General features: G+C 41.8%; 1 protein-coding gene across 5 annotated transcripts in view; it reads right to left on the reverse strand.

Annotated features, from left to right (window-relative positions):
• Positions 1 to 27,757, reverse strand: part of MAGI2 (membrane associated guanylate kinase, WW and PDZ domain containing 2) — a 1,519,032-nt gene that overhangs the window by 23,445 nt on the left and 1,467,830 nt on the right. The window lies entirely within an intron of this gene.

A 27,757-nucleotide genomic window follows, 5' to 3' on the forward strand; every position in this document is an offset into this window, starting at 1 on the left:
TACTGTTACCTGGACTCATGAATGATTGATGTTGCACTGAAATAAACGATCTAACTGCTAAGAGGCTGACTGGGGAGGAGTTAATCCTCTCTGAGGTCTTTCCGTAGGTCGTGCTCCAAAGGGACGAGACCTTCCCGGAGAAGCCCGGCTGCCTTTGTGCCCAGGGTAGAGGGTGCGCAGCTGGCAGAACGCCCGCTGGCGTCCTGAGCATCATTTGATCCCTGAGTCAGCCGCTGTGCGGAATGGCGTGTTGATGGGAGAAGGCAGAAACGTGACTCAGGCTTCTATTGTTTAAGCATCAGAGACCATGCCTATTTTCGTCTGAAGCCTGCGTGCTGTAACGGGGAACCCCTGTGGAAAGAAAAACCCACCAACATTGACTGCAGCGGGTTACTTAAGGCTGCGGTGGCGCCGGAGGGGTCCTGTGCCTCCGACAGTGACGCCCTTGGAGGCTTCCTGCACTCAGATAACAACTTGCACAACACAGGAAGGGCACTTTCCCAATAGAGATACACATTTGGCTGAACAAGAAACATAATAGGAAATTCGTGTGGCCAGGAGCTTCCCAACCTCTAGCCAGGGCACTGCAAGGCTGCTCATTAAGGCTCCTGTCAGCCTGGAAACTCAGCACCTTGAATGCAGGAAGTTACTGACTCCATGAGCTGCTGTCCCTCTGAGTGGTTCATTTAATGGGCCTTCTATATATAGGTAAGCCTTCCTGCCCCAAGGCACTCACTGAGGCCTGCTGTAGAGGTGAGGCTGCCATCTGGGTGCAGTGAAGGGGGGGTGGGGGCAGGGGGAGGCCTTCCAACAGACACGGCCTGCATTGGTCTCGGGCTGGTCAGAAAGGAAGGCCTGGGCCAGAGGAGCTGCGCCCTTTACATGGGGCTGTTTTCAAAGGCTGAGGATGATTCCATTAAAATGGGTACTCCAAGCATCTGAGTATAGGAGATATGGATCCTAAATGGCTTCTTCTGTCTCACATCAGTAGTTTTAATTCCTTTCTTTATCCTTTCTTCCTCTATTAAGGTCTTTGAAGAGTTTGCTCTTGACTCCAAAGAGTCAGGGTCATGGGGCCTTTGTCCATGTTCCAGTGGCTGAGGAATATGTGCTTTGGCTACATTTACATGCTTGGATAAATCACCTGAAGAGAAACGATGTGATAGTTTGGTAACACTACAATGGAAATTCTTTCCTGTTTTGGCAAATGTTACAAGCTCCCAGCCAGTGGGGCTTGGCTGCTAGGTGAAACAGCATTCTCTATGAGAGCTTATTTTGGTTGAATCTGAGTAGTCTCTGGAGGACTATGGGCTGACCAAGAGGTCATGAAGTCCTCTGGACTGTTGAAATATAGGTTTTAAAAGTCTGGGCTAGAGTCAAATTGTCCTGGTTCCAGTCTTTGATCATCCTTCCTGATCAAGGCCATCCAACACCCTCTAAGACTTGGCTTTCTTTTTAATAACATGACAACAATTGAAGTACCTCCCTCAGAGAGTTCCGAGGTCTGAGAGAGCTCAGTAACTCAAGGCACCGTTACAGTGCCTGGCACGTAGTCATAATGAAGTAAATGCAAAATGGAGTCAATGCTGTTGTTATCACTGGTCAACCAAAGAAGACCCTTTCCCTCAAGGCTCTCTGAAGGCCTCAGATTGGCCTGAATCTCCTGGAATTACTCTGAATGAGTGAGCTTTATCCAGAGCCAGATCTGGAGATGCCAAATGAAGCTGACAGACACAATCGCCAGATCCCCAAGACTGAGGATTTCACCAATACATCAGTTTATATACTATGCAGGCATATTCCTACATCTCCTTAAGTGAACTGAATAAAGCCTTTGAATCAGGTCAGTAGAGCACAATACAGTGAAAAGCACACTATGCTTTGGAGTCAGGAGACTTGAACCCAACCTTGGATATCCCCAAGCGTGCTGGAGAGCCCTGCTGTTTCCACATGTGGCTGGGGAAGTGTGAGGAGACAGCTGTGGGTGGAGTTTGTACTCAGGAGCTTCAGATCAGCCTTGAAGCTCAAGAGAAGGTTGCACTGGGAACTTAAGTTTTAGATTAATTTTTCAAGTACTGCTCCTCTCTTGACCTCTCGGGGTGGAAAGGATTCATCAAAATCTCCATTTATATCCACTTGAAATAACTGACAAAGCTGGATTAGGGCTCTGGGTTCAGAGAGTCTTGGAAGCATCCCTTCTTTAGCACTGATGGTTAAATGGGTCAGGTGAATCAAAGGCGTTTTATCAGATGTGCAGCCAATGACTCGTGGTCAGCTTTTCACATTGCTATTTGTTTGGAAAAGAGTGAAGGTCAATCACTCTTGCACTTATTTTTGTTGCCTTCCCTAGGACTCAGGAATCCACAATTTTCTGAGAGGAAACAGAAAACTCACGAGGCGTAAGTTTCAATATCAGAAACTTAAGAATTGAGACTGATATACTTTTGGTATGATCTAAGTCAGATTTTTTGCCAATCTCTAGCCTCAAGCAAGTGCAAAAAGAATAATGGCAATAATGGATCAAGTCAATTCCTTAAGTATAAATAAATCTCTCTTTCAAGTTCAAGCTCATTTTTTTACTCTTTCATCTTCCCAGGGTAACTTGATTAAAGGTAAATGGGAAAAAAGGGTAATTTGTGTCATAACTTGTACTTCTATTATGAGGAGGACATCTTTATTCCATTATTTTATGAGAAACATTCATTAAAATAATGTGATTTCTCCCTCCCAAATTTACTGCACTATTAATGTTCCCTTTTCAGGACCCAGAGTTCCCAGGGCATTCTTTCTCTTTGTAAGATCGTCATCAATTATTTCTAAGTAGAAACACTGCTGCTGTAAGCAGTACATATGTGTGTGTGTGTGTGCGTGTGCTCACTCACCCGCCTGGGTGGGGTTAAGACCCTCTTCCTCTCCCAACATAGCCACGAGGAAGGCAGGTTGCTTATTGTCACTGCCATTCCAGGGACAGAATGGAAGAGGTGTAAGAGCTGCCCACAACGGCATTAGCATATCTTCAACTCTAGCTTCCTCTTTTGCCGAACGCTAGTGACCACTCAAATCTTAATGCAGAGTTTCTGTATAGCTTTTCACTCCTGTCTTACTATTTATCTTCACAGCAGTATAGAAGACTGACTGGTATGGCAGTAGACTGAGAAATCATTCATTCATTTTCTCATTTGACAGATGTCTTTGTAGTGACTATTAGATGGTAGGCACTTAAGATACAATGGCCAACCAGACATCCTCAGTGCCTGTGTGGAACTAACGTGCTATTTTGGGAATGGGTAGTGTCTGGCAAAGAGAAGCTCCCACTGAGAGATGGAGTCAGAGACTCAATGGCAAAGTCAATTTGACCATTCAGAGGAACTCAGTGTCATCATTTGCTAAATGTGGGAATAAAAGTCAAATGCAAATGAAAATTTAAGACCTAATAAATTTCATGTGGGAGCCTCCCTCAGAAGCCTGAGGGTGCATCTAAGCAGTGGAGACACAGGTTGTATAGGACAGCAATAGCTGTATAATGGTCTTTGGTTGGGGATCTCATTTTCTTTCATACTTTTATTCTCTCATCCAGTCAGTCAATCAAACATTGAATGGCCTATTCATATCCCTAAGGCAGAGCAACATGCTAGCCATTGGGAATATGAAAATGAATTTAAAAACTGCTCTTTCTGACCTTGTGGAGCTCACATTCTAATGAAGGGAGAAGGGTTCCTAAAGAAATAAATGATACAATTTGTTAAGCACTTTAATAGAGTTATATACCAACTGATATGAAGACATAGAAAAATTCCTTAGAAATATACTTTTGAGAGAAAGCACCTGAATTAGGATGGCATTTTCATGAGTCTTCTCAGTTCCAGTCAACAATTTTATGGTTGTGTATATACACTGGATAAGCCCTCTGTGCCTTCATCTGAGATCAAAGATTCATTTGAACAGAGCCCATTTCATTTACAACTTCGTGTAGTCCTCTTAGTAAAGAGCCTGGGTACAAGTGAAAGCATGCTTTAATTTTAAAATTAATAAGCTTGGATGAATTAGAAATGACTTAACTTTTCAAGATCACTTGACCTTTCTATTTTACCATTTATTTGACCAACTTCCCTTGAAAAGGACTGGTTTGAGGTTTCTTCTTTAAAAGAAAGAGCTGTGGTAGTGTCATATGCTTATTTCTCAATCTGTTTTCCATTTTCTGCTTAATACATGAAATAGTGTGAGGGGAAAACTTAATTGCACTCTTGGCAGCTGCCTAACTAGTTCACCCTTGACTACTGTATTTTTGCCCAAAAGCTTCCCTAGCTGGAACCAGGGATAGATCAAAGTATAGTTTTCCTATAATTGATGCATTCTGTCTTACCTCTGACACAAGCTGGCTTTTCCCATAATTGAAAACATTTGGTGGCTATGGCAACACCTCATTAGCCACATGGTCTGGGAGTGCTCGCTGGTGAGCGGACAGACCTCCCGTCTTCCCCTCGTGCTTTGCTTTCAGGCAAGCAGCACGCCTCTCCAGGCACACTCAGGGGGCTCTGCAGCCTCTTCCCATGGAACTCACAGTCTAGATGGGAAATGTGACATTTCTTCTGCAGTCCCTCCTCCTGAGCTCTTCCCTGCTGGCAGCCATCCCATACTAAGTTCTGATATATCAGCCTTTTGGTACTTGCTCTATGGAACACTCAGGAGCTTTGCATTGTTCCTGTGAACTCAGCCAGGGTTGAGACACAGATGGTGTCTGGTGTTCTGGACCTGGAAGAACCTGAATGGTGAACACACAGTTGAGAAACTGAGGCACTAAGAGCTCAACACCAAGGGAAGGCATCCCACAGATGGGCCAGAAATAGGAATGTCACCTGTATGAGGCCCAGTGAAGACTGCTGAGATGACTTGGGTCACCCTAAGTGAGACTGTTGACCACTCAGTTCGAATTGCCTTCAGTATGGCCTCTGTGGGCTAAAGATTATGACAATGGAATAGAAGAAACTAACAACTTCAACCCAGACTAAACTTCTTCCCAGAGCTCTGACAAGTTGAGTTATGGCCAAGTCATGGGGCCAACATAGAAAGGTCTGGGGATGTTGCTTTTAATCAACTTCCCCTACCAAATAACTCATAATAGCTATAAAAAGAGCAAACTTAAAAAAAAAAACTTAGCTATGGATAGCTACAGCTACCCTCCTTATTAGCTGAGCAGGAAATAACTAAATCAAAAGCTGTAATTAAAAAAGATAATGGGTGATTGAGGATTAAAGATGGTGGCATGAGAGGAGAGGAAGAGTCTTCCTCCTAAAACTGGATACAATTAGAAAAAATAGTTGGTGCAACTAATCCTGAGAGAGCAACAGGAAAGAGGATGGTGCCAGGCTGCATACACCTGGAGAAAAGAGCAGACGTCACCGAACGGGGTAACATACTAGAGGTGTGGCTTCGCGGGACCCGAGCCCCTCCCCAACCCCAGCTCACAGCAGGAGGAAGAGAAACGGAGCAGGGAGGAAGTGGAAGGCTTGGGACTGCTGAATATCTAGCTCTGGAGATCTGTGCTGGGAGCACAAACCTACATTTCATGGTGCTTTCATCATACTCTTCTGATTACAGGGTTGGAAAGCTGGGACAGGTGGAATTCCTGGGGAGACTGGGATTCTGGCCGCTTGTGGAAAGCAGGGATCCGTATCCAGCTGCTCAGGGACAAAAGCTTATACCTCTGTGCTCAGCCCACTGGTTCAGGCAGTGGAGACAGGCACAGCAGCTGGGAAGCGGGGAACAGGTCTTTCCTCTCCCCAGGCACAAATACTGCTCCTCTGTGATCCCCAACATTGCTTCAGGGGTGAGCAGCTCCAGAATAGAGCTTCCGGACACTAGAGGGCACCATATACAAATATGAAACACCAAAGAAACCTGTCCAGAGTAAAATTATTACTACAACTCCTGAGAAAGATTTAAATGATATGGACCTCATGACTCTTCCTGAAAGGGAGTTCAAAATAAAAATCATCAACATGCTGATGGAGGTACAGAAAGACATCCAAGAACTCAGGAATGAATTCCAGTGGGAGATCCAATCGTTGAAGAGCACGATGGAGGGTATTAAAAGCAGGTTGGATACAGTTGAGGAGACAATAAATGAAATAGAAACTAGACAAGAGGAATACAAAGAAGCTGAGGCACAGAGAGAAAAAAGGATCTCTAAGAATGAAAGAATATTGAGAGAACTGTGTGACCAATCCAAATGGAACAATATTCGCATTATGGGGATACCAGAAGAAGAAGAAGAGAGAGAAAGGGATAGAAAGTGTCTTTGAGGAGGTAGTTGCTGAAAACTGCCCCAATCTGGGGAAGGAGATAGTCTCTCAGGCCATGGAGATCCACAGGTCTCCCAACACAAGGGACCCAAGGAAGACAACAGCAAGACACATAGTAATTAAAATGGAAAAGATCAAGAATAAGGACAGACTGTTAAAATCAGCCAGAGACAGAAATAAGATCACATACAAAGGAAATCCCATCAGGCTAACATCAGACTTCTCAGCAGAAACCTTACAGGCCAGAAGGGAGTGGCATGATGTATTTAATGCCATGAAGCAGAAGGGCCTGGAACCAATATTACTTTATCCAGCAAGATTATCATTTAAATTTGAAGGAGGGATTCAACAATTTCCAGATAAGCAAAAGCTGAGAGAATTTACCTCCGACAAACCATCTCTACAGTCTATTTTGGAGGGACTGCTATAGATGGAAGTGTTCCTAGGGTTGGATAGCTGTCACCAGAGGTAATAAAACCACAGTAAAGAAAGTAGAACAGCTAATTACTAAGCAAATGAAAAATTAAATTAACTTTCCTCAATGTCAATCAAGGGATAGACAAAAAGTACAGAATATGATAACTAATATATAAAGAATGGAGGAGGTAAAAAAAGGAGGAGAAACAGAAAAGAATCTTTAGATTGTGTATGTAACAGCATACTAAGTGAGTTAAGTTAGACTCTTAGTAAGGAAATTAACCTTGAACCTTTGGTAACCATGAATCTAAAGCCTGCAATGGCAATAAGTACATACCTACTGATAATCACCCTAAATGTAAATGGACTGAATGCACCAATCAAAAGACACAGAGTCACTGACTGGATAAAAAAACAAGACCCGTGTATATGCTGCTTACAAGAGACTCACCTCAAACCCAAAGACATGCAGATACTAAAAGTCAAGGGATGGAAAAAGATATTTCATGCAAACAACAGGGAGAAAAAAGCAGGTGTTGCAGTACTAGTATCAGACAAAATAGACTTCAAAACAAAGAAAGTAACAAGAGATAAAGAAGGACATTACATAATGATAAAGGGCTCAGTCCATCAAGAGGATATAACCATTATAAATATATATGCACCCAACACAGGAGCACCAACATACCTGAAACAAATATTAACAGAACTAAAGGAGGAAATAGAATGCAATGCATTCATTCTAGGAGACTTCAACACACCACTCACTCCAAAGGACAGATCCACCAGACAGAAAATAAGTAAGGACACAGAGGCACTGAACAACACACTAGAACAGATGGACCTAATAGACATCTACAGAACTCTACATCCAAAAGCAACAGGATACACGTTCTTCTCAAGTGCACATGGAACATTCTCCAGAATAGACCACATACTAGGACACAAAAAGAGCCTCAGTAAATTCCAAAAGATTGAAATCCTACCAACCAACTTTTCAGACCACAAAGGCATTAAACTAGAAATAAACTGTTCAAAGAAAGCAAAAAGGCTCACAAACACATGGAGGCTAAACAACACGCTCCTAAATAATCAATGGATCAATGACCTAATCAAAATGGAGATCCAGCAATATATGGAAACAAATGACAACAACAACACTAAGCCCCAACTTCTGTGGGACGCAGCAAAAGCAGTCTTAAGAGGAAAGTATATAGCACTCCAAGCATATTTAAAAAAGGAAGAGCAATCCCAAATGAACGGTCTAATGTCACAACTATCAAAATTGGAAAAAGAAGAACAAATGAGGCCTAAGGTCAGCAGAAGGAGGGACATAATAAAGATCAGAGAAGAAATAAATAAAATTGAGAAGAATAAAACAATAGCAAAAATCAATGAAACCAAGAGCTGGTTCTTCGAGAAAATAAACAAAATAGATAAGCCTCTAGCCAGACTTATTAAGAGGAAAAGAGAGTCAACACAAATCAACAGTATCAGAAATGAGAAAGGAAAAATCACAACAGATCCCGCAGAAATACAAAGAATTATTAGAGACTACTATGAAAACCTATATGCTAACAAGCTGGGAAACCTAGGAGAAATGGACAACTTCCTAGAAAAATACAACCTTCCAAGACTGACCCAAAAAGAAACAGAAAATCTAAACAGACCAATTACCAGCAACGAAATTGAAGCGGTAATCAAAAAACTACCAAAGAACAAAACCCCCGGGCCAGATGGATTTACCTCGGAATTTTAGCAGACATACAGGGAAGACATAATACCCATTCTCCTTAAAGTTTTCCAAGAAATAGAAGAGGAGGGGATACTCCCAAACTCATTCTATGAAGCTAACATCACCCTAATACCAAAACCAGGCAAAGACACCACCAAAAAAGAAAACTACAGACCAATATCCCTGATGAACGTAGACGCAAAAATACTCAACAAAATATTAGCAAACCGAATTCAAAAATACATCAAAACCATCGTACACCATGACCAAGTGGGATTCATCCCAGGGATGCAAGGATGGCACAACATTCGAAAGTCCATCAATATCATCCACCACATCAACAAAAAGAAAGACAAAAACCACATGATCATCTCCATAGATGCTGAAAAAGCATTTGACAAAGTTCAACATCCATTCATGATAAAAACTCTCAGCAAAATGGGAATAGAGGGCAAGTACCTCAACATAATAAAGGCCATCTATGAAAAACCCACAGCCTACATTATATTGAATAGCGAGAAGCTGAAAGCATTTCCGCTGAGATCAGGAACTAGACAGGGATGCCCACTCTCCCCACTGTTATTTAACATTGTACTAGAGGTCCTAGCCACGGCAATCAGACAAAACAAAAAAATACAAGGAATCCAGATTGGCAAAGAAGAAGTCAAACTGTCACTATTTGCAGATGACATGATACTGTACATAAAAAACCCTAAAGACTCCACCCCAGAACTACTAGAACTGATATCGGAATACAGCAAAGTTGCAGGATACAAAATCAACACACAGAAATCTGTGGCTTTCCTATATACCAACAATGAACCAACAGAAAGAGAAATCAGGAAAACAACTCCATTCACAATTGCATCAAAAAAAAATAAAATACCTAGGAATAAACCTAACCAAAGAAGTGAAAGACTTATATTCTGAAAACTACAAGTCACTCTTAAAAGAAATTAAAGGGGACACTAACAGATGGAAACGCATCCCATGCTCATGGCTAGGAAGAATTAATATCGTCAAAATGGCCATCCTGCCCAAAGCAATATACAGATTTGATGCAATCCCTATGAAACTACCAGCAACATTCTTCAATGAACTGGAACAAATAATTCAAAAATTCATATGGAACCACCAAAGACCCCGAATAGCCAAAGCAATCCTGAGAAAGAAGAATAAAGTAGGGGGGATCTCACTCCCCAACTTCAAGCTCTATTATAAAGCCATAGTAATCAAGACAGTTTGGTACTGGCACAAGAACAGAGCCACAGACCAATGGAACAGACTAGACAATCCAGACATTAACTCAGACATATATGGTCAATTAATATTTGATAAAGGAGCCATGGACATACAATGGCGAAATGACAGTCTCTTCAACAGATGGTGCTGGCAAAACTGGACAGCTACATGTAGGAGAATGAAACTGGACCATCGTCTAACCCCATATACAAAAGTAAACTCAAAATGGATCAAAGACCTGAATGTAAGTCATGAAACCATTAAACTCTTGGAAGAAAACATAGGCACAAACCTCTTAGACATAAACATGAGTGACCTCTTCTTGAACATATCTCCCCGGGCAAGGAAAACAACAGCAAAAATGAACAAGTGGGACTATATTAAGCTGAAAAGCTTCTGTACAGCAAAAGACACCATCAATAGAACAACAAGAGGATATAACCATTATAAATATATATGTACCCAACACAGGAGCACCAGCATATGTGAAACAAATACTAACAGAACTAAAGGAGGAAATAGAATGCAATGCATTCATTTTAGGAGGCTTCAACACACCATTCACTCCAAAGGACAGATCCACCAGACAGAAAATAAGTAAGGACACAGAGGCACTGAACAACACACTAGAACAGATGGACCTAAAAGACATCTATAGAACTCTACATCCAAAAGCAACAGGATACAAATTCTTCTCAAGTCCACATGGAACATTCTCCAGAATAGACCACATTCTAGGCCACAAAAAGAGCCTCAGTAAATTCCAAAAATTGAAATCCTACCAGCCAACTTTTCAGACCACAAAGGTATAAAACTAGAACTAAATTGTACAAAGAAAGCAAAAAGACCCACAAACACATGGAGGCTTAACAACATGCTCCTAAATAATCAATGGATCAATGACCAAATTAAAATAGAGATCAAGCTATGTATGGAAACAAATGACAACAACAACACAAAGCCCCAACTTCTGTGGGATGCAGCGAAAGAAGTCTTAAGAGGAAAGTATATAGCAATCCAGGCACATTTAAAGAAGGAATAATAAACCCAAATGAATAGTCTAATGTCACAATTATCAAAATTGGAAAAAGAAGAAGAAATGAGGCCTAAAGTCAGCAGAAGGAGGGACATAATAAAGATCAGAGAAGAAATAAATAAAATTGAGAAGAATAAAACAATAGCAAAAATCAATGAAACCAAGAGCTGGTTCTTCGAGAAAATAAACAAAATAGATAAGCCTCTAGCCAGACTTATATAGAGAAAAAGAGAATCAACACACATCAACAGAATCAGAAATGAGAAAGGAAACATCACAAAGGACCCAACAGAAATACAAAGAATTATTAGAGACTACTATGAAAAATTATATGCTAACAAGCTGGAAAACCTACAAGAAATGGACAACTTCCTAGAAAAATACAACCTTCCAAGATTGACCAAGGAAGAAACACAAAATCTAAACAATCCAATTACCAGCAAAGAAATTGAAGTGGTAATCAAAAAACTACCCAAGAAAAAAACCCCTGGGCCAGATGGATTTACCTCAGAATTTTATCAGACATACAGAGAAGATATAATGCCCATTCTCCTTAAAGTATTCCAAAAAATAGAAGAGGAGGGAGGGAATACTCCCAAACTCATTCTATGAAGCCAACATCACCCCAATAACAAAACCAGGCCAAGACCCCACCAAAAAAGAAAATTGCAGACCAATATCCCTGATGAACGTAGATGCAAAAATACTCAACAAAATATTAGCAAACCAAATTCAAAAATACATCAAAAGGATCATACACCATGACCAAGTGGGATTCATCTCCGGGATGCAAGGATGGTACAACATTCGAAAATCCTTCAACATCATCTACCACCTAAACAAAGAGAAGGACAAAAACCACATGATCATCTCCATGGACTCTGAAAAAGCATTTGATGAAATTCAACATCCATTCATGATAAAAACTCTCAACAAAATGGGTATAGAGGGCAAGTACCTCAACATAATAAAGGCCATATATGATAAACCCACAGCCAACATCATACTGAACAGTGAGAAGCTGAAAGCTTTTCCTCTGCGATCAGGAACAAGACAGGGATGCCCACTCTCCCCACTGTTATTCAACATAGTACTGGAGGTCCTAGCCACAGCAATTAGACAAAACAAAGAAATACAAGGAATCCAGATTGGTAAAGAAGAAGTTAAACTGTCACTATTTGCAGATGACATGATATTGTACATAAAAAACCCTAAAGATTCCACTCCCAAACTACTAGAACTGATATAGGAATACAGCAAAGTTGCAGGATACAAAATTAACACACAGAAACTGTGGCTTTCCTATACACTAACAATGAACTAATTGAAAGAGAAATCAGGAAAACAATTCCATTCACAATTGCATCAAAAATAATAAAATACTTAGGAATAAACCTAACCAAGGAAGTGAAAGACCTATACCCTGAAAACTATAAGACACTCTTAAGAGAAATTAAAGAGGACACTAACAAATGGAAACTCATCCCATGTTCTTGGCTAGGAAGAATTAATATCATCAAAATGTCCATCCTGCCCAAAGCAATATACAGATTTGATGCAATCCCTATCAAATTACCAAAAGCATTCTTCTATGAACTGGAACAAATAGTTCAAAAATTCATATGGAAACACCAAAGACCCCGAATAACCAAAGCAATCCTGAGAAGGAAGAATAAAGTGGGGTGGATCTCGGTCCCCAACTTCAAGCTCTACTACAAAGCCACAGTAATCAAGACAGTTTGGTACTGGCACAAGAACAGAGCCACAGACAAGTGGAACAGAATAGAGACTCCAGACATTAACCCAAACATGTATGGTCAATTAATATATGATAAAGGAGCCATGGACATACAATGGGGAAATGACAGTCTCTTCAACAGATGTTGCTGGCAAAACTGGACAGCTACGTGTAAGAGAATGAAACTGAATCACTGTCTAACCCCATACACAAAAGTAAATTCAAAATGGATCAAAGACCTGAATGTAAGTGATGAAACCATAAAACTCTTAGAAAAAATCATAGGCAAAAATCTCTTGGACATAAACATGAGTGACTTCTTCATGAACATATCTCCCAGGCAAGGGAAACAAAAGCAAAAACGAACAAGTGGGACTATATCAAGCTGAAAAGCTTCTGTACAGCAAAGGACACCATCAACAGAACAAAAAGGTATCCTACAGTATGGGAGAATATATCCATAAATGACAGATCCGATAAAGGCTTGACATCCAAAATATATAAAGAGCTCATGCACCTCAAGAAACAAAAAGCAAATAATCCAATTAAAAAATGGGCAGAGGATCTGAACAGACACTTCTCCAAAGAAGAAATTCAGATGACCAACAGACACATGAAAAGATGCTCCACATCCCTAATCATCAGAGAAATGCAAATTAAAACCACAATGAGATATCACCTCACACCAGTAAGGATGGCCACCATCCAAAAGACAAACACCAACAAATGTTGACGAGGTTGTGGAGAAATGGGAACCCTTCTACACTGCTGATGGGAATGTAAATTAGCTCAACCATTGTGGAAAGCAGTATGGAGGTTCCTCAAAAAGCTCAAAATAGAAATACCATTTGACCTAGGAATTCCATTTCTAGGAATTTACCCTAAGAATGCAGCAGCCCAGTTTGAAAAAGACAGATGCATCCCTATGTTTATCGCAGCACTATTTACAATAGCCAAGAAATGGAAGCAACCTAAGTGTCCATCAGTAGATGAATGGATAAAGAAGAGGTGGTACATGTACACAATGGAATATTATTCAGCCATAAGAAGAAAACAAATCCTACCATTTGCAACAACATGGATGGAGCTAGAGGGTATTATGCTCAGTGAAATAAGTCAGGTGGAGAAAGTTAAGTACCAAATGATTTCACTTATATGTGGAGTATAAGAACAAAGAAAAACTGAAGGAACAAAACAGCAGCATAATCACAGAACCCAAGAAAGGACTAACAGTTACCAAAGGGAAAGGGACTGGGGAGGATGGGTGGGAAGGGAGGGATAAGGGTGGGGAAAAAGAAAGGGGGCCTTGCTATTAGCATGTATAATATGGGGGGGCATATGGAGGGCTGTGCAACACAGAGAAGACAAGTAGTGATTCTACAGCATCTTACTATGCTGATGGACAGTGACTGTAATGGGGTTTGTGGGTGGGACTTGGTGAAGGGGGGAGTCTAGTAAACATAATGTTCTTTATGTAATTGTAGATTAATGAGATTAATTAAAACAAAATGAAAAAAAAAAGAAAAAAAGATAATGATTCTTAGTTTTTGTTAATAGAATTATGCCACTTTTACTCTTGAGATGGCATCTAAATATGCTAATAAAATGTCCTTCCCAAATGAACACATATATGGACTAATTTAAAAGTCATATATTGCATGTTGGTTTAGAATATTAAATATTAAATATATTAACTGGCAATGAAAATACTTTAAGGACATTTTGCTTCACTAGCTAAATAGGTAGGTAACTGCTTATCAATCTTTACATAATATACAGACCAAACCCCCATCCACAGGATATAAAGTTGCAATATTGACTGGTCAGCGAATGGGCCTTCGTACAAGGAACCAGAGAGTGAGGGTGACTGTTACATGCTCTGTGTGTTATCTTAACCGGTAAGGAAGAGAGGTTGGGGCAGGATGATTTAGATTATCCACAAATAAATTCTCCTCTGAAGATAGTTAAGCTGGGTGTTGGGGCAGTAGAATCTTCTCTCCTAGGTATCTATCTAGCCCAGCCGTCTGGGGAAGTTCCGGCATGGAACTGCCCGAGGAGAAGCAAATAAACAGGGCTATCTCCTGGTGAGCCTGTAATTGCGCCGGCCCAGACTCTGCAGGGCAGCAGGCTGCCTTTAGAAGGCCCATGGGCCGTCTTGGGTTCTGTAATGATGAGCTTGTCATTTGCCCTAAATCTGCCGCCATCTTGACCCCCCCCCACCACCCCCCGCTTCCTTCCTCTGGTCGTCCTTCACTCAGGAGGCGAGCTTCCCCGCTTTCCCTGCTAAGGTAACTGGGAATCCCCGTGTCTGTGACTTCCTTTGCGCTCCAGCCCGGTGTCTGCTCATCCACAGCACCCCAGTGCTGGTGCTGTAGTTGTGGCGGCTCCCGCCTCCCGCCTCCCGCCTCCTTCTTGCCCCCGCCCACTGCTCTGGGTGTCTCGCCCTCTTGTCTCCAGGGCATGGCTTGCGCCTAACTTGCAGGCCTCTGCGCCCTCCCACTATTTCTCTGGCACGCACCTTACATTCCAGTCAAGCCGCTCTCCCTGCCTTCACTTTCACCCCCAAAGTCTGCACCTTCACTGACCTTGCTTGTGACTGGATTGCCCCACTCTCTGCCTCCTAAAAGCCTGCCTGTTGTTCAAGGCATTCTTGACGTCGTCTTCGATAAGCTCTCAATGAAAGACGCACTGTGAACTCTCTTTTGAGCGCATGCTAGCTGATACTAACTTAGGAGTAGACTTGTATGGGCCTTGCCTACTAGATAACAACTGTGGTTTATCCGTCTTACTGTTCCTTGCAAGGTAAGAGACTTGCATCAAATTTGACTCAAGGAATGAATGAATTCAAGGAAAAGCCTTGCCCAGGTGACATTTTGGAAAGAGGCTCTGAAATTAAATGGGTAACCAAGCTCATAGAGTAACATCCCCTTTGGCATGTCTCCTAAATGCAGGGTATATTAATTTGGGCATTGTTTTGTGTTTTATACTTTAATGGATTGCATTTCAGGAGGAAAGCCTGGGTGGAGAAAAACAGTAACTCTCCCAAAAGTCGCCTAAAAGTCCTTGTGTATATATAATTCGTATTCCCACATATGCACGTGTCTATGAGTGGCTATCAAGATGAAATGTGTCAGTTGGAATCCCTCTCATCTTCTCCCTCCTTGTTCTACATGTTCATTAAAAATATTTTTTCCTGATGTTAACATAATATATTAATTAGAGATAATTTGGATAATATATACAAATTTTAATATATAAAATGTTAAGTATATTATATAAAATATAAACATAGATATAATATATAAAATATATAAAATTACAGATAATTTGGATAATACATAAATTGTATCATCTGGGGGGTATTTCTTATTCTTCAGGAATAAAAAACCACTAATAAAAATCTGGATTTCCTGCCAGTTTTTTGTCTTTCTGTAACATTTCACCTCTCTACTCCCATGTTTATGTGAACCAGATTTTCAGTCCACACTGTTTTTGGGTTGGAGGAATAGTTTGTCCTACGGCCTCCATTCACCCAAGGATGGATGGCAAAGATAATAGTCTTGTTGATTTCTGTTCTTAGATTTAAGGCATTCTGAGGAATTTCTAGTGACTATAAAGGTTCAGGGAAATTATAAATAATGGCTTTGATGTTAAATTTTAATTTATCCTTCCCTCTTCTCCTGACACTTAGGATGTACTGCCTTTGTTTAAGGGATAATACATGATAAGAAAGAGACACTATGAAACAAAAGATGAGGAGGATCTCGTAATTGCCACCACATTCCCAGTCTGATCAGTAAAGTTGCTTCTCCCTGGAAATGGTCACTACAGACAGCAAACGAGTGCAAAGATGACCAACAAGAGGAGCTTAAACTCATCTTTGGCTCAGGGCATGTAGGGCGAAGGCCCATGGATGAAGGTTTTTCCTTCTAGAAATTTCACTTTATGTTTATACCTTGGCTAACATCTGTTACATTGTTCAGCCTGCTTCACTGAATTACTCTCTGAGCTGTTCTTCCACCATAAATCAAGGTTGAGGGACCCGTACTTACTCCTATAATCTGCTGTGGCCCGTAACAAATGATTTCAGACAGCATTGCAATTCCATGATGCTTTAGCAGCTCACAGTAAGGCACTTAGGAGCCTTTAATATCTCCTCTCCACCCAGTCCTGGATGTGGGTGGGGGATCTATTTGAACTTGATGATAAACAAAACCCATCAGTTCTAAGGATACAGCTTGCTGGACGGTGCCAGGTGACCTCCTCTAACAATGTACCTGCCAGAGCAAAACCATCAATGCAATGCTTCTGTGAAACATTGCAGGGATGTCTCAATGTTTTCTTATTTAGTTCAGAAGAGGAAAATGAGAACTCCAAGTATTCAGGGTCTCCCTGAACATCGACGTATTTCAGAATTGATATCTGTAATTTTCCACACATTTGTGCTCTTGGCAATGAGATGCTCATTCTATGATCTTATGGTCTTTTGGCCTATGAAATATGCCACTATTTCTCTTTTCAAGTACCATTTCATACACTGGGACTGATAATGAAGGCTGTATGATACCTATGTAAAAGGTCAGTAAATCTTTCACAGTAGAGAATATTCCTTGTATCACCAGGTAGAAGTCATCCAGATTTTCCATTTTTCCCACCTGAAGAAATTTCCTTGCTATTACATATTTATTAAGTGCTACAACTCTGTTTGTATAACACATTTTCTTACTTAATTTTGTCCTTGAATAGTTTTTGCCCTTAGCTGTAAACCTGTCTGAACCTTAGAGATCTCATATTTAAATTGCCTGGTGGTTTTAGATCAATGTTATTGACTAGTATTCTGATTCATTTAGTTAGTCTCTTTTTTTCCACACCATAGGCTCTTCAAATTAAGTCTGTCTTGGTAAAAACAAGAGGATGGCTATTTAAAGTGAAGGTTGGATACGAATGAATATTCTCAACTCATCCGAGGTAGTCACACAAGACAAGACAGCTCTTTCTAAACATGCCAAAGATGTCTGCTTTGGACAGCAACTAAAGGACATGGAGGATTTTCCATAGGCTGCAGCTATTCAGCTGGGAGGCTTACTGAGTGGAGAGAAGGCAAGGAAATTGAAATGTTTGTTTCTATGTCAGGTTTGTCTCATGGCCAGAAATTCCTTTTATGTCTTAGATTTCTGAGCAAAGTGTGGGGACGATACTCTCATGGGTCTCATCTGTGGTTATCTGATGGAATTCTCAGAGTCCTTCCTGCTGAAAACAGCATCTTGTAAGGACTTTCTCAAAGAAACAGCACCTATTTACAGGTTAAGGCACTGTTACCAGGATGAGAGATAACTAGTTAACACGGGCTTTAGCGGTTTCCTCAAATATTACCAATTCAGCAGGTTCCCCAGATGCAAGTACTTTCACCCATAAGTTAATAGGGGTGGGTCTCCAAATTCTGCCATGCCAGGTGATCCTTATGCAGACAGAGGCCAACAGCCTCCCAGTGACACCAGTCCGCATCTTGAGCATTGGCCTGCTGTGGTTCTGGGAGTAAGTCAGTGTTCAGTGTGCTGCCAGTTCTGCTGTTGGCAAGTGAACTTTGCCAACACTCAGTTTCAAAGTGTGTAAACAGCTCATACTGCCCAGAGCACTTCGGGAGAAAGCCACAGTAATGCTGTGGCATCATGGGCGTGGGCCTGCTCCCGACCAACTGCTCTTCCTCAACGAATACAAGACACACGCGCAGCCACCTGTGAGTCAGCGGGGAAGGCTTACGGCTTTCAGCCTGGCCTGGCGCTGGGCTGTGAGAACACACACAGCCCTCTGCTTCTTTGAGAAACACTGTTGGTCCTGTTTAAAAGCAAACTAACCAAACTGGAAGGGCCAATAGAAGTAGAACAAACTGTACATGCACGTAAACATGGGGCAGTTGTCGGTCTGGCCTGTGTTCTCTTTTCCAGTCCTGCGGGGACTCCTCCTGTGCTCAAGCCCGAGGGGTGAGCAGAGCCTGAGGCATCTGCTGGGGGTGCAGACAGCCTGGCCTTCTGCCTCGGCGCCCACTCTCATCTCTGGGCACTTCTCATCAGTCCACCCAGTCTCTGCCAGGGCTCCTAAATGCTTGGCTATTTGAAAAGACACTTCAACAAAAATTTTACTTTCTCCCCCAAGGGTAGGTCCCCAAACTAGGCACATAAGACTCCCCTGCCTTTGTCCATCTTTACGTGACAATAGAAAGTTTTGTTTTTCAAAGTTATCCTAAGGAAATAAACAAAGATACATGGGAAGATATAACTAACAAGGATATTTTTGTAGTATTTTTCACTGTTATTAGGAAAACAAGAACAGTCCAAATAGGAGGTTGGTTAAATGATAACTTTATACAGCAAAGGGCTAAGCAGTCATGAAAAATGACATATAGAGGATATTTAATATCAAGGGCAGGTCTTCTAAAAATATTGGCAAATGAAAAAAGCAGGTTCCAAAAGAAAAGGGTTTTCAAAAGAGGAAGGAAGAGTTCTTTTCCTTCTTTTGATTATTTCTGTTTTTGAGATATTCTATGACGAATAGGTATTATTTTGTTTAAATCAGTAAAAGTTATCTAAACCCGGAGCAGCCATTAGGGTACCATTTGGGAATCAATGTAGTTACAGAATAACAGTAGGAACATTTTCAAAACTGAGGTTTAGGATATATCCTTTCTTAATTTCTATCCCAGGAGTTTGGCTCAGAACTATTCTCTTCAAATAGTTCTGTCCCAGTAGCTGATGACCCTCAATACAGAAGGCATCTCAGGACTGTGGCATCCTTTGAGCAGGTTATTGGGGGACAGGGGTCCTTTCTTCCCCTTTCCTTGTCATACTGGCTCCCAAAGGTGGCGAGGAGCCCTGAGACCACTGAGGATGGACAGGCCGTGTTCCTGCCGTAGGAATATGCCCCTGGTTTGGAGGTCATGGAGTGAGGATAAATCCTATAAATGCTTTCTTGGCAGGAGGAATCTATTAGGCAGGAGTTTGGTAAGACTGAATTGAGACAGGGACTGTGGGTGTAGTTAGCCTAGGGTGAGGGCCTCTGGAAAAAGATCCCTACCAAAACTCCATATTAAACGATTAAGCAAAGTCAGTCACATTAATTCTCCAAGGTAAAATATTAAAACTAGGAATATAAGCATTCTTCAGTGAGATTAGTTAAAACTAAAAGCCAGGAGTAACTTGGCCTGGAATGTTTGAACATCACCCAGATAAGAAAATACCTCAGCATAGCCCATGTCTTCATTGTGTCAATTAAATGAGGGTATTATAAAATGTACTTTAGCCTGCTGAAAGGCCCAGCTTATCTTCTTTAACTTCACCCAGATGCTGCTTTTCCTCCTCCAGTCCCTAATCAAGTAATATATAAACTAGGGATTTAATATAACAAGCCAGCCCAGTCACAAACAACATAGTAAAAACAAGAAAGATTCCATCTTAAAGATAAGGTTGCATTTTAATACCCAAAAAGAAAAAAATAGGTTTCTTAACATAACAGACAATAACTCAGTCCACCTTGGGAGCAGGACAGGTGGTCTTGATTGATGTGCCCTCAAACCAAGAAGCTGTTATTCTAGGAGAGAATCAAAGCAATAAATTTCTTGTGTTAACTTTGCAAAATAATCTGGAAGACTGATAAGAAACTTAGTGTCTTTTCAAAGATGAACATTTGGGGACCATTTAGCAGGTCTGCATCCCTAGCCTGTTGTCTCTCAACTGCCTATAAATCCCCTAGACAATGCACCACCACGGGCTCTCTTGTCCCCTCCTGGTGTGAGCCAGCAGCTCTGTCCTCTCACTTTATATCTAAATAAAAGCCTCTCACTTGCTCTCCTACTTGGAGTGTTTGTGAAGTTCATTCTTCGACTCTGGCATCAGAATCAATACTTCCCTGTATTTCCTCCCCTCAGGTTTCTGGCAAGAGCAAAGTTTGTGGAGTTTGTGGTTGTCTTCCCCTCTCTGGAGGGCTCCCTTCCCACCAGTCTTGTTCCAAAGCAGAAGAACCCACTTTCTGGGGTTGGTGGATTGAGGAAAGATCAGAGAGAGGAGACGGATGATGAAAAGGTTAAGGGAGAAAAAAATTCCGGTGGAAACTTGTTTATTCTTCACTTGGAAGTAGAGGTGAAAATAATGGACCAGCTCTTGTTGCACCCCGATCAGCAGTCCAGACTGAACGTTCAGCTTGCTGGGAGGTATTAAAGGCTTAGTTCTAGCTTTTTATTTTTCAAGCACACCCATACCCCCATGAGATCTGCCTCAGAATCAGCTGGATCAATACTACTTTCTTTTATGAATTGAGTTTATTTCGTACCTTCTCTTAAATGGAAGCAACCAGGTCTACTGGGTCAATATGGTGGTTCTTTCTTAGGATGCAGTCACCTTATACAGTAATATACATTATATATATCTTTTATATATACTAATATATAAATGGGGCTGTTTAGTATAAATATAAGCAAAAGATGCTGCAGTTAGTTAAAAGAATTAATTTTCATACTGGAATGCTGAAGACTGGAAGGAATTCTTTTAGAACATCTCCCACACCACATGGCTTACTCTACACCCTCTTCATCTGAGTGTGTATGTACTATGTTCTTATGCCAGTTATTTTCAAGTCCCTTCAGTTATAGGAGTGCTTGGTTCCTTTTTCTCTTTTTCCTAATAGATCATAACCTGAAGGCAGGGCCTGATTCTATTTCCTTTCTAGCACTGATTCATTTGTTCATTCACTCATTCATTCATGCCACGCTGTGCAAGGCACCATGGGTTGCGAAGCCTGGCACAGCTCAGTGACTGCACTTGGGCCTCCGTCCGCAGGAGGGGACAGTTCTCTCAGGGGCTAGCATGAGACTCTGTCTTGCTAATTGATCCAGTAGCTAAAGAAATGTGAAACAGATAAAATAACCTGAAAAAATTTTCCATAAGAAACAAGATCACATAGAAAGGCACACAGAACACCAGGATCTACATGTCCCATTTTACAAGCCACAATCACCTGGCCATGCGTTTCCACTGCCTGTCCCCATCACTTAAGGCTGCGGATGGACATGGATGGGAACACTTGACCTTCATCAGTGAGCTTCTTGGATGGGAATCAGGGTTGTGCTCTATTAGCCATTTGTCTGTTCTGCAGGCTCCTACTTAGCAGGGCTGGCAGGACAATTGATATTCCTGCTCCCTGCTGAACCTGAGCCACAGCCGCAAAGACGCCTTGGTGAAAAGAGGTGGGTATAAAGGAACATAAATAAGTAAACCGCTGAAACATCAACAGACTCCCAACTTCCTTTTGCACCTGGGCAGTCCTCCATCCTTCCTCCCCTGGGGAGCTCCAATGCCCTGTCTGCATCCCAAAACCAATCGAACAAAGGTAAGAACCTAAACAGCAGCAAGAATGGTGAAACAAAACCCTGGTAATGAGAGGGACCTGAACCCAGCACCAGTCTTAGGATAACAAGGCTCCCCTCCTACTGACGGCTCCTTTAGGAAACTCAGCACTGCTCGCCTAGTTGCCCTGAGGGCTGCCAAACACCTGTAAAATTTACAAAAAAAAAAAAAGTCAATTTACACACTCCTACAGTAGTTATTTTCTGTGTTTCTTTGTCGATAGTGGCCATCAGACAGGTGTTAAGTGGTATCTCCTTATTAATGACGGCTGAGCATCTTACCATACACTTGTTGGCGGTCGTACATTTTTGTGGTCTAACCTTTTCACGACCAGTGGCTTCCAGATAGAGCTCCTCCATGCCCGAGGGCTGGGGGTATAGAAAGACTGGGACTCAGTTTTACTGTGTTTGACAACGGAAGGCACTCAACATTCACTTACACGCTGAGTAAGCAGTGACATTTTTTGTTTTTTTGTTTTTGCCTTGGGCATCGCCTGACGTTTCACTTTGAAAAACAAGCCAAAGATACTGATAGCTGTAGGCCCCGGGGAAATAAGCTATGGGTGGGAGTAATGGGAAAGGCCAAATGAACAGAAGTATTTCTCTTAGAAAAGATAATTTTCTCCCTTCTGGTATTTTATATAAAAAAGAGAGAGACACCTTGAATATAAAAAGAGACATTAAGAATTCCTGCTACTGGTTTGCCCTGTGTTAGTGAATTTTCATACTGAGTTACAAAATGACCCAACTTATTTTTTTAAAGACACTATCTAAACAAAAGACAATCTCTCTCCAGAAAAGCCCAGTGTATGAAAGCAACCTCAAGTGGTCATAGAAAAAATGATTGTGTCCATCATTAAAGTTGGGGTTATCTGTGTCACTGCTCACCTGTCCCAGGAGAGTGGGGAGTGACCTGGAGCCGGGAGCAGGCACTGAGGGAAATCCATGTTCTTCCTCCCCTTTCCTGGCCTTCCTTTCTGTGCAGACCCAGCAGGGGAACCCCATCTGCCCGTCTGGTTTGACCAGCTGAAGGTTCACCACTCTGAGGTGAATTCACGCTTGCCGTGAGTTACTATTTGAAAGTCCACACACACACATCTTAAAATTCCATGTGGCTTTTTACCTCCAGACTAGTTCAATCACATTATTTTCAATGCTAGTGCTTTCAAGGAACAAAGTGTAGAGAAGGCAGAAACAAGAAAACTAATTGTGATATTTTGAGTTTAATTCTTAGAGAAATCGCAGGCCCAGAGAGGGGCTGGAAAACATCCTGTCCAGACCCTGAGAACATCCACGGGGCTCAAGTCCCGCTAACCAAGAGATGGAAATCTTGCACCTGCGTCCTGTCCAGATCCTTGGGAACATCCGCTTGGCTGAAGACTGATTACTATAGAACCCTAAAACTTTTTCCTTTCGCCGCTGTAGTCTCTCTGACTCAGCCCTTCACTACTTCTGTAGTGAGGCCTCCTATTAAATCCTGCTGTCACCAATCTGCACTCGTGCATTTCCTTGGCTTTCTTGACCTAACACTAAGATGTCATATAACCAAGCCATATCATTGTACAGATGAGAATACTGATGCTCTCAGAAGTTCAGTGATTCTTGAAAGGTCTCCCAGCTTGCTAACAGCGTAACTTCTGAATTTTCCTGTGTTATTCCTAAGAGTGGCTCTGCCATCTTCTCAAATACTTAGGGTGCTTGTGTGACCTGGGGATACTTTTTGAGTCATCGCTATTGTTATTCCCTTTACCCCACCAGTACCCAAGTCTTACAACTCTTTTTTCAAGACGCTTGGCATCATCACCTCTGCTGTGCTCTATTGATTCAGCACCTCATTACCCCATCCCTGCATTTCCTAAGCTATGTAATGGCCTCCTTACCTGACTTAACTCCCTGTCTGATCTACCAGCAATTTTCAACCTTGACTGCTCTTTACATTGACCCTGGGGCATGTCTAAAAAAAAAAACCCAACAGCATAACTATGCCCCAATCTTTCGGGTTTAATCAGTGTGGGGAGGAGACTCTGTGGGTATTTTTAAAATGCAAATTAGCCCAGGTGATTCTAATGGGCCCCCAGGATTAAAAACCCTTCCCCCAAAATGTGTTCCACCATCCTTAAAACACTTCTTTGGCCCTGTAAGTGTGATGCTCAAGAATCTTCTATGCTTTCTCTTGCAGTTGGTTTCCAGATATTGGCTTCTTCCAAGCATTCAAAGTTCTTGCACTTCTCTCTCTGCTTTTTGATGGGAACTCACTCTATGGTCTAGTCACATCATTTGCTTCTTAGCATCAAAATCATCTCCCACAACATGCTATTTCCCTTATGATAGATAGGTAGTCAGACATGAGCAGGGAGAGGAGGGGACTTAGGCCAGTGTTTGGATAGGTACTTGCTTATATTCTATGCATTCCATATAAGCTGTTCTTGCTGGATGTAGGGAGGGAGGGTACAGATAATAATATACCAGCTCAAACCGGCTAGTTCCAACATGGAGAAGCTGACCCAAACCTCACCCCAAAATACATTATATGCTCATTAACAAAGGAAAAATCATTCCTCTCCATCATTAGCATAGTAAAATCATGCCTCACCCCCACCCCACCCCACCCCATAACAGTTCTGAGGAAAACCAAGTACAGTCAAAACTCCCTCTGCCCCACATCAGGGTGGAAGAAGCCCAAACTCTGAAAAAGCTCCACCCATTCCCCTTGAAACCTAAGTCCACTTACCCAACTCGGTGAATATTCATCTCCCTTTATATAAAAAGGCTCCCCATGGTTCCCTCTGCAATTCTCCCTCTGGGTCTAACCACCCCCAACTCTCAGGCAGGTACTCTTGCCTTTCTCTATAATCTTATTTCCCAATAAACTCTTAATGCTCAGTCACTTTTTTGCATCTGTTCTTGATTTCTTTCTCGCAGTGAGAGCAAGGACCCATCTCCAGTAACATTTCCATTTCGGAGGGTAGTGCTGTTTGCCTTCCTCTCTGCCCATGCCGAACCACTGGTTCCTTGACAGTTACCTCCAGGACTGCTTCTTTCAGGATCTCTGTCTGACCATTCTCATCATTACCAACCCCTCTTACCTCAAGAGTTTGTTATCAGTTGGGTTTCTACTGTCATGTTTTTGTTCCAAAAGTATACTTTCAGCGCTTTTTTTTAGTGAGATGGAGAGCACCTTGAGGGGAGGGACAGTGCCACATTTATCTCCAGAGTCCCTATAGCACCAAACAATGGCTGACACATAACCATATAACGGGTCAACCTGGTTGAAGGTGGTATGGACTCAGGAGGCTAGAAGGGAGCTTAGAGAGTTTTTTCCTGGTGGCCCTTTTTCCACTGCAGACAGGCAGGCACACAGTCCTACTCAGACCCAGTGTTATTTCTTGTCCCACTGTTCCCGGTGGCCCGAGGTCTCCAGAAGACTATTATACATGACATTTTATAGCAAATAAGCCACACTGGCATGTCAAACTGCAATCTGTGCTGCCAGCCTAGGTCACAACAATGATTTGAGAAAAAAAAAGAAACAACAAAACTTAGATTAACCAGAAATGATTATCTAGAACATTCAACTAGCTAGTTTTCTCCCACTCAGCTGTCAACAGAAAGAGATATAAGAAAATTAGCTGATAGGCAGGAATTTATTTTAAACACACACACCCCTGGTTCTGGCTTATGCTGAGATGGCCGGTGGAAATTTGGGCCATCCTGCTATGCCTTCTGCAACTGTCTCAACAAAAACCTACATTGAAATTTGCTGTCAGAATGATGACCTTGTGCTACTGTAGGACTTTTATTCATTCATTCACTTACTTCACTTTAGTCTGCAAAGCCTTGTATTAAGAACCTAGGCTGATGAGCAGCATTTGAATCCCATAAAGGGGCACCTACAACACAGTATGTCCCAAACCAACCTCCAGTCTTTCCTCCTAACTTGCGCCTTCCCCTGTGTGGTTCCATCTTCCGGCCAGCCCTGAGCCTTCATGTTCATTTTTCACCAAGTTTTGCTACTTCTGCCAGTGAAAAGTCTGAAATATCTCCCAAATCCACTCCCAACATGCTATGTCCACCACCATGTCTCTTTGGTCGTCACATCGTTTGTCCTAACTTTCACAATAACACCATTATAAAAGTTTCCTATAAAATCCACTTAGATACTATCAAAGTATGTTTCCAAATACAGATATTTTTATCCTCTCACTGAAACAATTTTTTGATGCCACCTGATGATATAAAATTCTCGTTTCTTTGTTTGGCACAGAAGGCCCTTGTGCACAGAGCCCACTCTTACGTTCTGGCTTTGTCCCTCCCCATCCCCATCAGCCTGAGTGACAGCTCTTCTGAACATTCTGACTGTTCACACTGTCTCCTCCGCTTGGAACAGCCTCAGCTCTTGCTCACATTGGTGAAACCACACTTGTCATTTAAGGTTCAGCTAAAATCTTCTACAGAAGAATCTTCTCCAACTCTGGTACACGGCCTCCTTTGTGCTCTTATTGCCCCCTTGAGGACACTATCACACTTGCCCCATTAGCTGATGTTCCCTGCACTCTTACTGCTTGTGAACACATACAGGCAGAGGCTCTCTCACTAATCTTCATATTCCTGGGCAAGGTGTCTAATAGGTGTTGGTGGGACTGAACTGAAGCCACAAAGAGCCCTCCTGGTTTTCTTTGCTTGTTTGGCTACTGACTCTAGTGAACTGAATGATTCGGGTTCCCTCACCTCCATTAATTTACTGGTTTCAGTAAATTAAAAGGCAAACACATACCTTTGTCAGAAACGCAAATCTATGCCTCTTCACATGGTCACTGGACTAGATTTTCCCAATAATTACTTCATGGCTGTATACCTTTTCCTCCCAGGACATTTCAGCTTTCTCTTTTATGTCCTATTTTAGGTTTCCCCTGATCAATAATTTATCCCTGAGATAAGTTCAGACAAATGACATTTAAAACTTCTGGACAGCTACAAGGAATGGTGGCGATGATGTATGCGTGTGTGTGCACAGATACTTATATCAGCACCAAAGTATCTGATAAGAAAATGTTTAGCAGTAGGCCACTTAAATAATTCACTCAGTAAATAATATTACCTTTCATGTTAAATTAAAACCAATCCTGATGGCAATCAGAAGGATTAACAATTGAAAAATATATTTTAGAAAAAAATTCAGAGAACTTGCTTAAAAGGCTTTGGTGGGAAGCTGCGTAGGCATGGCGGTGACAGCGTGTATGGAGTAGAACCAAACCCGGATTGAGAAATGTGTCAGCCTGGTGCATGTTTGTATGGCTAACTGTGGGGACTGAGCATGAGTGTCGGTTTCTGCTGAACAGTGAAGCAGATATTTTTAAATCCTGGCCCACTAAATCGTGGCAGTAGCCACCTGCCCACGGTAGGATGTGACAGTGGAAATGTGTGCTGCACTAGGGGTGTGTTTGAGGGACGGAAAAATGTTGCTTGAGCCATATTTGCAAGGCTACCATCTGTATTCTGTTTTTTAAACGTATAGAACACTTTTTCTTCCTTAAGATTAAAAAAATTTTTTTTATCAAATGTTAGGCTAAAATACAGCCAACACTTGGGAATGTTCATTTTGAAATAGTGATGCATACTGTTCAGATACAAAGTGCCCACTTGCAAAGAAAGTCACATCTAGGTGTTTTTTTTTTTTTCTCCTTAAACTTGGGCATCACTGAGTACGGAGGAAGGAATGAGAAGCTCCCTTCCCGAGTGGGCAAGTCCACAAAGCAGGCTGGGGAAATACCACAATGCCAGGCAGAGTTCATAGTTTCCAGGGCTAGAGTGTCTGGTGACTGTGGCTGTCTTTCTGTCTGGTGCCAAAAGGGTGCCTCTCACCCCAGTACTTGGGCTGAGAAGAAATAAATTC

This window comes from Manis pentadactyla, chromosome 7, assembly GCF_030020395.1.
Source record: "Manis pentadactyla isolate mManPen7 chromosome 7, mManPen7.hap1, whole genome shotgun sequence".
In the NCBI taxonomy this organism is placed as follows: domain Eukaryota; kingdom Metazoa; phylum Chordata; class Mammalia; order Pholidota; family Manidae; genus Manis; species Manis pentadactyla.